Genomic DNA, 8,979 nt, shown 5'->3' with positions numbered 1-8,979 from the left:
CTGTGCAATGGAGCCATCTCCCAGGGGTGCAAGGGCTGTTTGCCTCAATATTCAGGTACCAGAGCTACACAGACAAGGACCAGCCAGGCCAAGACCCCTCACCGACCCAGTGCAATGGGCTGATCCCTTGGGGTGCAACGGCTGAGGGATCTGTTTGCTGGCTATTTCCTTAACATAGACAACCAGATTTCGGGAGATGAACCTTGTTCTAGGGCCGCAAGTGCTTCGCCAATAACAACCTTGTCACGTTTTTGTTGAGCTCTGAGTTTGCAGACCAACCATAGCATGAACACTAATCTGCAACATAGGGCTGCACCAAACAGGCCTACTCCCACCCACTCTTTAAAGAAGGAGAAGGCCGAAGAAATCCAGGAGGAGAGTCCTTCAGTCAGTGATAGGTCCACTCATGTCGAGTTGATAGCTACCACTGCCACTCGCAATAATTCAAGGGTCTCATCAAATCCTTCAGACCAATTTCCTGCAAGATATAAAGATAATTTTCTAGACAAATTAGCTGCTCATGTGTAATTATCGTATTGCACACTGGTAATGCTCAGGGCGCCTAACCTTCTTTCGCACCCCAATTGGGCTAATGAGAAGAGAATATCCAATCTTTCTTCTACTAAATCAATGCGCTGATTGACCACCATCAACTCGCCTTTTAACTGGGCACTAGCAGAAGTATGATGGTCAACTGCGTCTGCCACTGTTGCGGATAGTTGATCTAAAACTGCACCTGATTGGACTGTGGTTGACATGGTGATCCCGGCGGCAGTAGCTGCAACCGCGCTAATGGAAATCGCCGTTATAACAGCTGCAGTTATCCCAAAATCTCTTTTTAGTCTGAATAATGACAGAGTAGATGGGGTTTCCACGGGAACGGGGACCCATCTTGGTACTCTAGCAATCATGGCATGCCTTGCTTGTTCGGCATCCCAACACTGAGACATTATGCAGGAACCATTAGTGCAATTTTCAAATGAAGAATTTGAAAGAATAAACAGGAAGGGGGGAAAAACAGACACCGGGGTAGGTGAAAAGTCAATTTGCTCTTGAATTTTATCAACCCCAGTAATTTCTATAGTAGAATTATTGTGTATTCCCGAGGTTCCATCAGTTCCCCGGGTTGCTATCTTATGATACTGATAAAATTTGGAAGTGCCATTAAAGATGGCCTTCCCTGTGGTTCCACCCTGAATAAAGACCAACGAGCTGAGATCTGTGCAACTACCATTAACTCCACAGAGTAACCATTTATGGAAAGGATGTATCCTGAAATCTTCAATGAACATCCCCTGTTTCATATCCTCTTTTCCCCCTGGGTCAAACCTTATATTAGGGGAGAAGGAAAAGGTCTTATCCTGGTTTGCCCAAATAGTAAGAGGGGATTGACAATCAGACCAAGGAGGAATGTTTTCTTCATTATCTAAACTACAATGGGGAGCTATCCTAGGTTGAGGAGGACCTTCCTTATAAGTGGCTTTAGGCAATATAAAGGTACCATTGATCCAAATTGCCTTTTGCCAAAAGGTTTTGCTTGTAATGGTTATATCTGTGTTGCTGGTATTCTGAGTGATGTGCAACCAGCCTCCTTGTTCATCATCAAACAGTCCCAAGGCCTGGCTTGCTAACCTGATACAATCTCCATTGTTCTCAAATTGGAAAGAGAGAAAGCCTCTCTCTACCAGGGAGCAATTCTCTCCTAAGGGTGCCCACATAGGGTCATATGGGAGATATGGCAAATCCACAGTTTTATTAGTTATAAAAAACTTAGGGAACACAACTGAATTATTTCTAATTGGCATAGGCTTTGGATAGGCAGATAATATAGCCCATCGTTGTTCCCCCCATATACTAGGAACCCAAAGCTGGAGGATCCAAGTAAGGACTGAAAACGTCTGCAGATGAATCCTTCAGGGGGTCATCTTCAGATGCCACGAGTCGTCACGTCAGTCGCTCTGGTAGCCAAAATGGATTGTCTTCTTCCTGTGGAAAAGCACAAACAGCTCCCCTGGATCTTATTAAAATAGGATCCTGGCCTTTCCATTGGCCAGTCAAGACATCTTTCCACTTGACCATCTCCTTTGGGCTATCAGGCTCTAAGCAATGACAGTCAGCAGCCGAATGGCCCTGACTGTCCAAATTTAAAAAATTAAGAGTAAAGAGTGCTATAGAAACGGTTACTTGTGGCACTAAGGGTAGAGCCTCCTCGACTCCCCCTTTTTGTTTTATTAGATAAGATTTTAGAGTGTGATGAGCCTGTTCTATGATGCCTTGTCCTTGAGGATTGTATGGAAGGCCCGTCAGGTGGGTCACCTCCATTTGGCTACAAAATTGTCCAAACTTTTGAGAAGCATAAGCTGGTCCATTATCAGTTTTGAGAATTTTACGCTTTCCCCAGGCACTTCAGGCCTCAAGGCAATGTTGGATAACATGTGCTGCCTTTTCTCCCGATAACGGGGAGGCAAAAATGATTCCAGAACAGGTGTCAATAGAAACATGTAAATACTGAAGTCTCCCAAAGGATGGAATATGGGTAACATCCATTTGCCAAATCTGCAATGGCCGAATTCCTTGTGGATTAATTCCCACATGAGGCACGGGTAAAAATTGACAGCAATTCTGACATTGAGTAACTATATCTCTAGCTTCTTTTCTAGTTATATCAAATCGACGACGTAACGTCTCTGCTGTCACATGAAATTTTTTATGAAAATCTTTGGCCAAATCCAATTTTGAGGATAGTACGATAGCAACCAACTTTGTGGCTCGATCTGCCAGGTCATTTCCGTGAGACATTGGACCTGGTAGACCTGGGTGAGCCCTAATATGTGTAATAAAAACAGGATATCTTCTATTGACCAAGGTAGATTGAATCCTTTGAAAAACTTCTACAAGCCTGCTAGAGGGCCTAATTAATCCAGCAACTTCCAAGACTTTAACTCCATTTACCACATAAAGGGAATCAGATACAATATTTAAGGGGCCAGGAAAGGTTTCTAAGACTTCCAGTACCACTAAGCATTCCACAATTTGAGGTGAAGCTTCATTATATTGTTTAGATGTAACTCTATCATCAACCACATAAGCGCCTACTCCTGTTTTTGACCCATCTGTATATAGCACTACCCCATCTGGGAGTGGTTCTTGAGATAAAATACATGGGAAGACAACAGCCTGACTCAAGACAAATTGTAAAATAGGATGTTTAGGATAATGGTTATCTATTTGGCCATTAAAGGAGGTGACTAACACCGCCCAAACATCGGAGGTAGCAGTTAATATTTGAACCTGATGTGCAGTGTAAGGTACTATAAGAACCTTAGGCTCCCTCCCAAAATGGGTAATAGCTGCTTTTAATCCCCGAAGGGCAAGCTGAGCGACTGCATCTGGATACCATTCAATAATCTTTGCAGGGGATGCATTAGGATGGATCCATAATAAGGGCCTGTCCTGCCAAAACAGAAAAGTTGGTAAATGTTTGGTTTTAAAGACACACAAATTAAAAGTTTTGGTCTCGTCAATGCATTTTAGCTGGGCCTCCTGCAAGGTATCCTCTACCATTTGCAGGGCACGGCTTGCAGCCGGTGTTAGTGCTCTTGGCGAGGAAATGTGAGAATCTCCTTCCAAAATGTCAAACAAAGGCTTCAATTCAGCAGAGGGGATTTTCAAAAATGGTCTTAACCAATTTATATCACCTAATAATTTTTGAAAATCATTTAAGGTATGTAAATGATCTCTGCGAATTTCTAATTTTTGAGGAACTATTTTCTCAGGGTAAATAACTGTCCCTAAAAAGGAACCAGTTTCTGAAATTTGAACCTTCTCTGTGGCAATATGCAGACCCCGCTGTCCTAATGTAGCAATTAATAAAGGGTACGAGTTCTGCAAAATGGTCAATTCTTTATGGCACATAAGAATATCATCCATATAATGAATCAAGAGCAGGGAAGGAAATTGTTTCCTAACGGGTTCGAGGGCCATTTGTACATACAGTTGACACATAGTAGGACTATTGGCCATGCCTTGAGCAAAACTTTCCAATGATATCTCTTATCAGGTTCAAGGTGATTAATAGCAGGTAATGTAAATGCAAATCTCTGTCTATGTTGTGGGTGTAGGGGAATGGAGAAGAAGCAGTCTTTAATATCTATAATTATTATCCTCCATTGTCTAGGTAAGGCAGAAAGCAAGGGTAAACCTCTTTGCACCGAACCAAACAATCGCATCTGCGCATTAATGGCTCTTAAATCATGGAGAAGTCTCCATTTTCCTGATTTCTTTTTTATGACAAAAATGGGCGTGGTCCAAGGGGAAGTAGAGGGTTCTAAATGGCCATTTTTAACTTGCTCTTCAATTAATTTAGTAGTGGCCCCCAATTTTTCAGAGGATAAGGGCCATTGAGGAACCCACACGGCCTCCTCTGTAAGCCAGGGTATGGGCATAGAGCCCTCAATGGCAACTAGGGAAAACCCAGACCTTGTCTTCCTGTATTACTTTCTTGTGAGATTGGGTTTAATCTTCCTTGTTCTTTTCTGCCAAGGCCTTTTCCTTCCTTATATCCCATCCTTTTCATAATTTCTATGGCTTGTTGTGAATACTCATTAGTCAATGTCAGTCCCAAGTCTTGCAAAATGTCTCTTCCTCAGAGGTTAACGAGGAGAGGAAGCACATAATGTATAAAGTTTCCTGTCTGACCCTCTAGTGTCTGCCAAGTCAAGGAGTGTGAACTGACTACAGAGCTGGCCTCATATCCCAATCCTTGTAAGGAGTGGGATGATTGTGTAACAGGCCACGCCTTAGGCCACCAGTTGGAGGAAATAATACTTTTATCAGCTCCTGTGTCTAAAATTCCTACAAAATTCTTCCCCTCTATCATTAGTTGTAAAGTGGGTCTAGCTTTAAGATCAACTACCAAGTGAGCGAAGTCAGTTCCTGAAGAACCAAACGCATTGGTGCCTTTAGGCACCCCGGTTGATGGAAACAATCATGCAAACTTGGGAGAACAACGAATTGAGCAATCCTATCCCCAGGGGAAATAGAGAATATGCCTTGTGGACAAGAACAGAGAACCCGAAGTTCCCCTGTATAATCTTGGTCTATCACTCCAGGGTGAACCACGGGCCCTGTCAATGTTTGAGAGGAGCAACGTAGAATAAGGCCGACACTTCCCTCAGGCAGGGGGCCTTTGAAATGAACTGAGACAAGCTGCGTGCCCACATGTGACATTAGTAAGAATTGGGAGGTGGAACGGAGGTCCAATCCTGTGGAGCTTCTTGTAGCTCTACAGCTAGAGGTGTCCCTGGCTGCAGGCTTGTGTCCCATATTTTTTGGGGCCCTGGGACCTGGGGCCCGGAAATCCGTTTTTTGGAGTACCTTCATCTCTTCCCGATGGTAGGTAATCATGTTGAATAAGCTTTCCTTGAATATCTCTGACTGAGCGACACTCATTAGCCCAGTGATAACCCTTCCTGCATTTGGTACAAAGCCCTGGGGTTCTTTTTTACGTAGAAGCACGACACTCTCGTTTCAAATGACCTGGTTTGCCACAGTTATAGCATACTTTACAGCCGCCAGGACTTGAACGGTTTTGGCTTTGCAAAATAGCTGCTGCGAGGCCAACATTGGTCAGTGGGCCTCCAAGTCCTCGACATACCTTTATCCAATCTGTCAACCCTTTGCTTCTTCTAGGGGTAATTACTGCCTTGCATTCTGGCGAAGCATTTTCATACACCAGTTGTTCTATCAGTGGTTTATCTCCCTCCGGGTCTCCAAAAATTCTGCCTGCTGCTTCTGTCATTCTAGCCACAAAGTCTGAGAATGGCTCTTGGGGGTCTTGCAATATTTTCGTTAAATTTCCCCCAGCCTCTCCCTTCTTTGAGAGGGCTTTCCATGTTTTAATAGCAGCAGCGAAGATCTGGCCATATGTTCCCCAATCGTAGTTTGTCTGATCATTAACAAACTGTCCCTGCCCTGTTAGCAGGTCAAATGTCCATTGCCATTGATTGCCTTCGGCGTTAGCGTTGGCTTTTGCCTGTGTCTGAGAAGCATCATGCCACAAGGCTTCCCACTCCATATATTTTCCCATGTTATGGAGGGCAGCTTTTACTGTATTTTGCCAATCATTCGGAGTCATTGCCATAGCAGCAAGTCTCTCGAGCTGCATGACTGTGAAATTGGCATCAAACCCATACTTCTGAACTGATTCAGCAAGTTCTTTAATAGGAGTATATTGTACCGGTGCATGGACATGACCTCCCTCTGCAGCCTCAAACACCGGAAAGGTTTGTAACATCTTTCTTTTATCTTCCTTTGAAAGGAAGCAGTCCGAACAGCACCCGTCCGCGTAGGGTGGAGGAGCACTGGGGAATACAGCCGGAACTGCTGCCTGGGAGATCACCGCGGGCTGGGGAGCCGCGCGGTTCCTATTTCCCACCTTCTTTTGTTTTCGATTAGGCGGTGGTGGCCTCCCATCTGGATGGTATCTTTCCTCCTCATAGCGGGCTGCTTCTTCATCTAAGTCCTCTTCCTTGGAGGGACTTAGCTCCTCTGACTCAGAGCTATCAAGCCCCAAGGCCTCCAGTTCCTTTACCGGATAAAGAGATTTCATTTCTGAGGCCTCTTCTCCCTTCGTGCGCTTCTCTCTCAGGGCGTCCTTTCCCTTATCTTTCGCTTCCGCGGACTGAGCATCTTTGGAAGGGTCTTTTTTCTTAGGCATGCCTTTTCTTTTTTCTTTCTGAGCTCCTAACCTCTTATCCCGCTCTGTTTCTGACATGCTGTCTTGTAACTCCTCTAGCACTCCCTGACCTGCCACGATAGTTGGGCAGCATTTCTCATCTTGTAGGCACGATCTTACTAGCCTCCACAGCGGCCCAGTCCCAGGCTTCAATTTTCCATTCTGTTGTTCCCTAATTAAATCGCCTTCCAATTTGTCCCAGGAGGCGAGCGTTAGTGACCCTGAGCATATATACCAGGGCGCCACGTGGTCGACCTCCTTCACAAACCCCTCTAATGTTTTTGTAGAGACTTTTAATTCATGCTGTCGCAAGAGCAACTGAAGCGCCGTGATCACCGAATGAGAAGCTCCCATGTTGCTCTCTTATCTACAAGAGAATCTGACACACGGTGAGGGGCACCTCGGCTTATCTACGTCCGACTAACCATGCCTAACAGCAGCAGAATTTAGCAAGAGAATAGGTGGAAACAAAACGAAACCAAAAGGAAGACAATGAGCGCTGCCACAGCAACAATGAGAGCCTCTACAACACCTAGTAATTGGGGAGAGAGATGAGATAGATCAAGACCAAACATACCTCTCAGAGCTTACCTTCGTCCTGCAGTTCTGAATCCTCCCCTCGAACGGGGGTCTGCTCTGTGCCGGCGATGGTGGGTTCCCGGGTTTTGGCACCAGCTGTGACCCGCGCAATCATCTCACCAGCAAGAACGCACGTGGACACCAGGATCCTTCCTCAGCAAGCGTTTATTGCGATGTGAAGAGGAAGACCCCGGACCCCAAAAAGGCACTGCTTATATACACCCTGGAGTGGCGTGTTTATTTCTGTTTGGCTGCTTGCTCAGGAACGCATATTACGCCCCGGGATGGGCCGTGATTTGGCGTGTGTTCACCACTTGCACTTGCGCAGTTCACCTGTAAACTTGGGAGAGCACTGGTTGCCAGCACCATCTTGTAATGGTGAATGCTGTCACCGCTCACTGCAGCTCTCTACAGTACACCAGCAATACTCCTATATGTTTCTATCATCGTTTCAAAAACAATAAAGGATAAACTCAGACTTCCCAATACTATATAAAACATAGACTCATATTAGTGATAGAAAGGAAAATAAACCATAATTTATAAGAATGTGATATTATAGTATTCACAAATTTCAAACACGATTTTCCAAGAATGTTTTTTCCATAAGCTGGTTAACAAGTGAGTTGACTTCTTACGAAGAACAAGATCTTCTCACTAAAAATGTTCATGTTTTTATTGATTTAAATTGACATATATCCTGCAAAAACATGGTATCAGCATGGTTAAATATTATATTCTGACTTGTATTCTAATTTTATAAACAATCACTACAATAGTATCTTTAAGGTCTTTTTTTTTTCTTTTTTGGTAAGAGATTGATTCACTAAAATGACATTTGTTCATTGTTTTTATATCATTGCCATGTTACCATTGTCAGCTGTAACAATTGCAAAATGAATGTCCACTGTCAACTTGTCAAGCAGTATCTGTACAAAACACTGTATTTCCTATGGGAAGCCGAGAGTACCAGAAAATATAATATATATACTGATTCTTTAAAACGTATCAGTGGGAAATATAAAGAAGTTAGAAAAGACAATGAAAAATTTTGCCCCTCAAACACACAGACACACACACACAGTGTAAAAAATAGAAACTCCAACTTTCATCATTTCATAGTACCTGAGAGCCTTCCATCTTTTTACCATTATATGCTTCTAATTGGACTCTGGGGACTTGTCATTTTTGTTCTCTCCCTCAAAATGACAGAACTCTACTTTTATGCTGAAGTGTATTTTCTAAAATTTAGTTCAGTTTTGCTCCCTGTATCAGTACAGATGTTAAATTCTTTTAAGACTAATTGAATAGAGTAGCATTCGTTAATGTTATGCTAATACATTGTCCTCTGTAGAGATAACACAGCTGATATCTTAATGTTTTCCAAGAATGTAAATCAAGGCTTTTTAAGATTTTCTATAATCAGTTTGAGGATAATCTACTGCAGGATTCAATGTGTGATGCTAGTAATTAGCACTTGGTAATTAATGCCAGTGTTCCCACATGTCCAGAGGGCTCTCTATTGCTTCACAGTCTTCAGAAAAAATCCTGTCATGTGGATCTATCACTCTATGGCGTTTAGAATAATAGAACTCTTATTTTCAGATTTTGGGAAATATTGTGAAATGATACACTTGGCAAATCAGAGTCCTGCTTCAATCCTC

General features: G+C 43.4%; 1 pseudogene; it reads right to left on the bottom strand.

Annotated features, from left to right (window-relative positions):
* Positions 1-518: 518 nt before the first annotated feature.
* Positions 519-7,090, bottom strand: LOC114639453 (annotated as a pseudogene).
* Between the last annotated feature and the right edge of the window lie 1,889 nt (positions 7,091-8,979).

Source organism: Grammomys surdaster, unplaced genomic scaffold, assembly GCF_004785775.1.
Source record: "Grammomys surdaster isolate TR1022 unplaced genomic scaffold, NIH_TR_1.0 125708, whole genome shotgun sequence".
In the NCBI taxonomy this organism is placed as follows: Eukaryota; Metazoa; Chordata; class Mammalia; order Rodentia; family Muridae; genus Grammomys; species Grammomys surdaster.
This window is presented reverse-complemented; position numbering and strand designations above follow the sequence as displayed.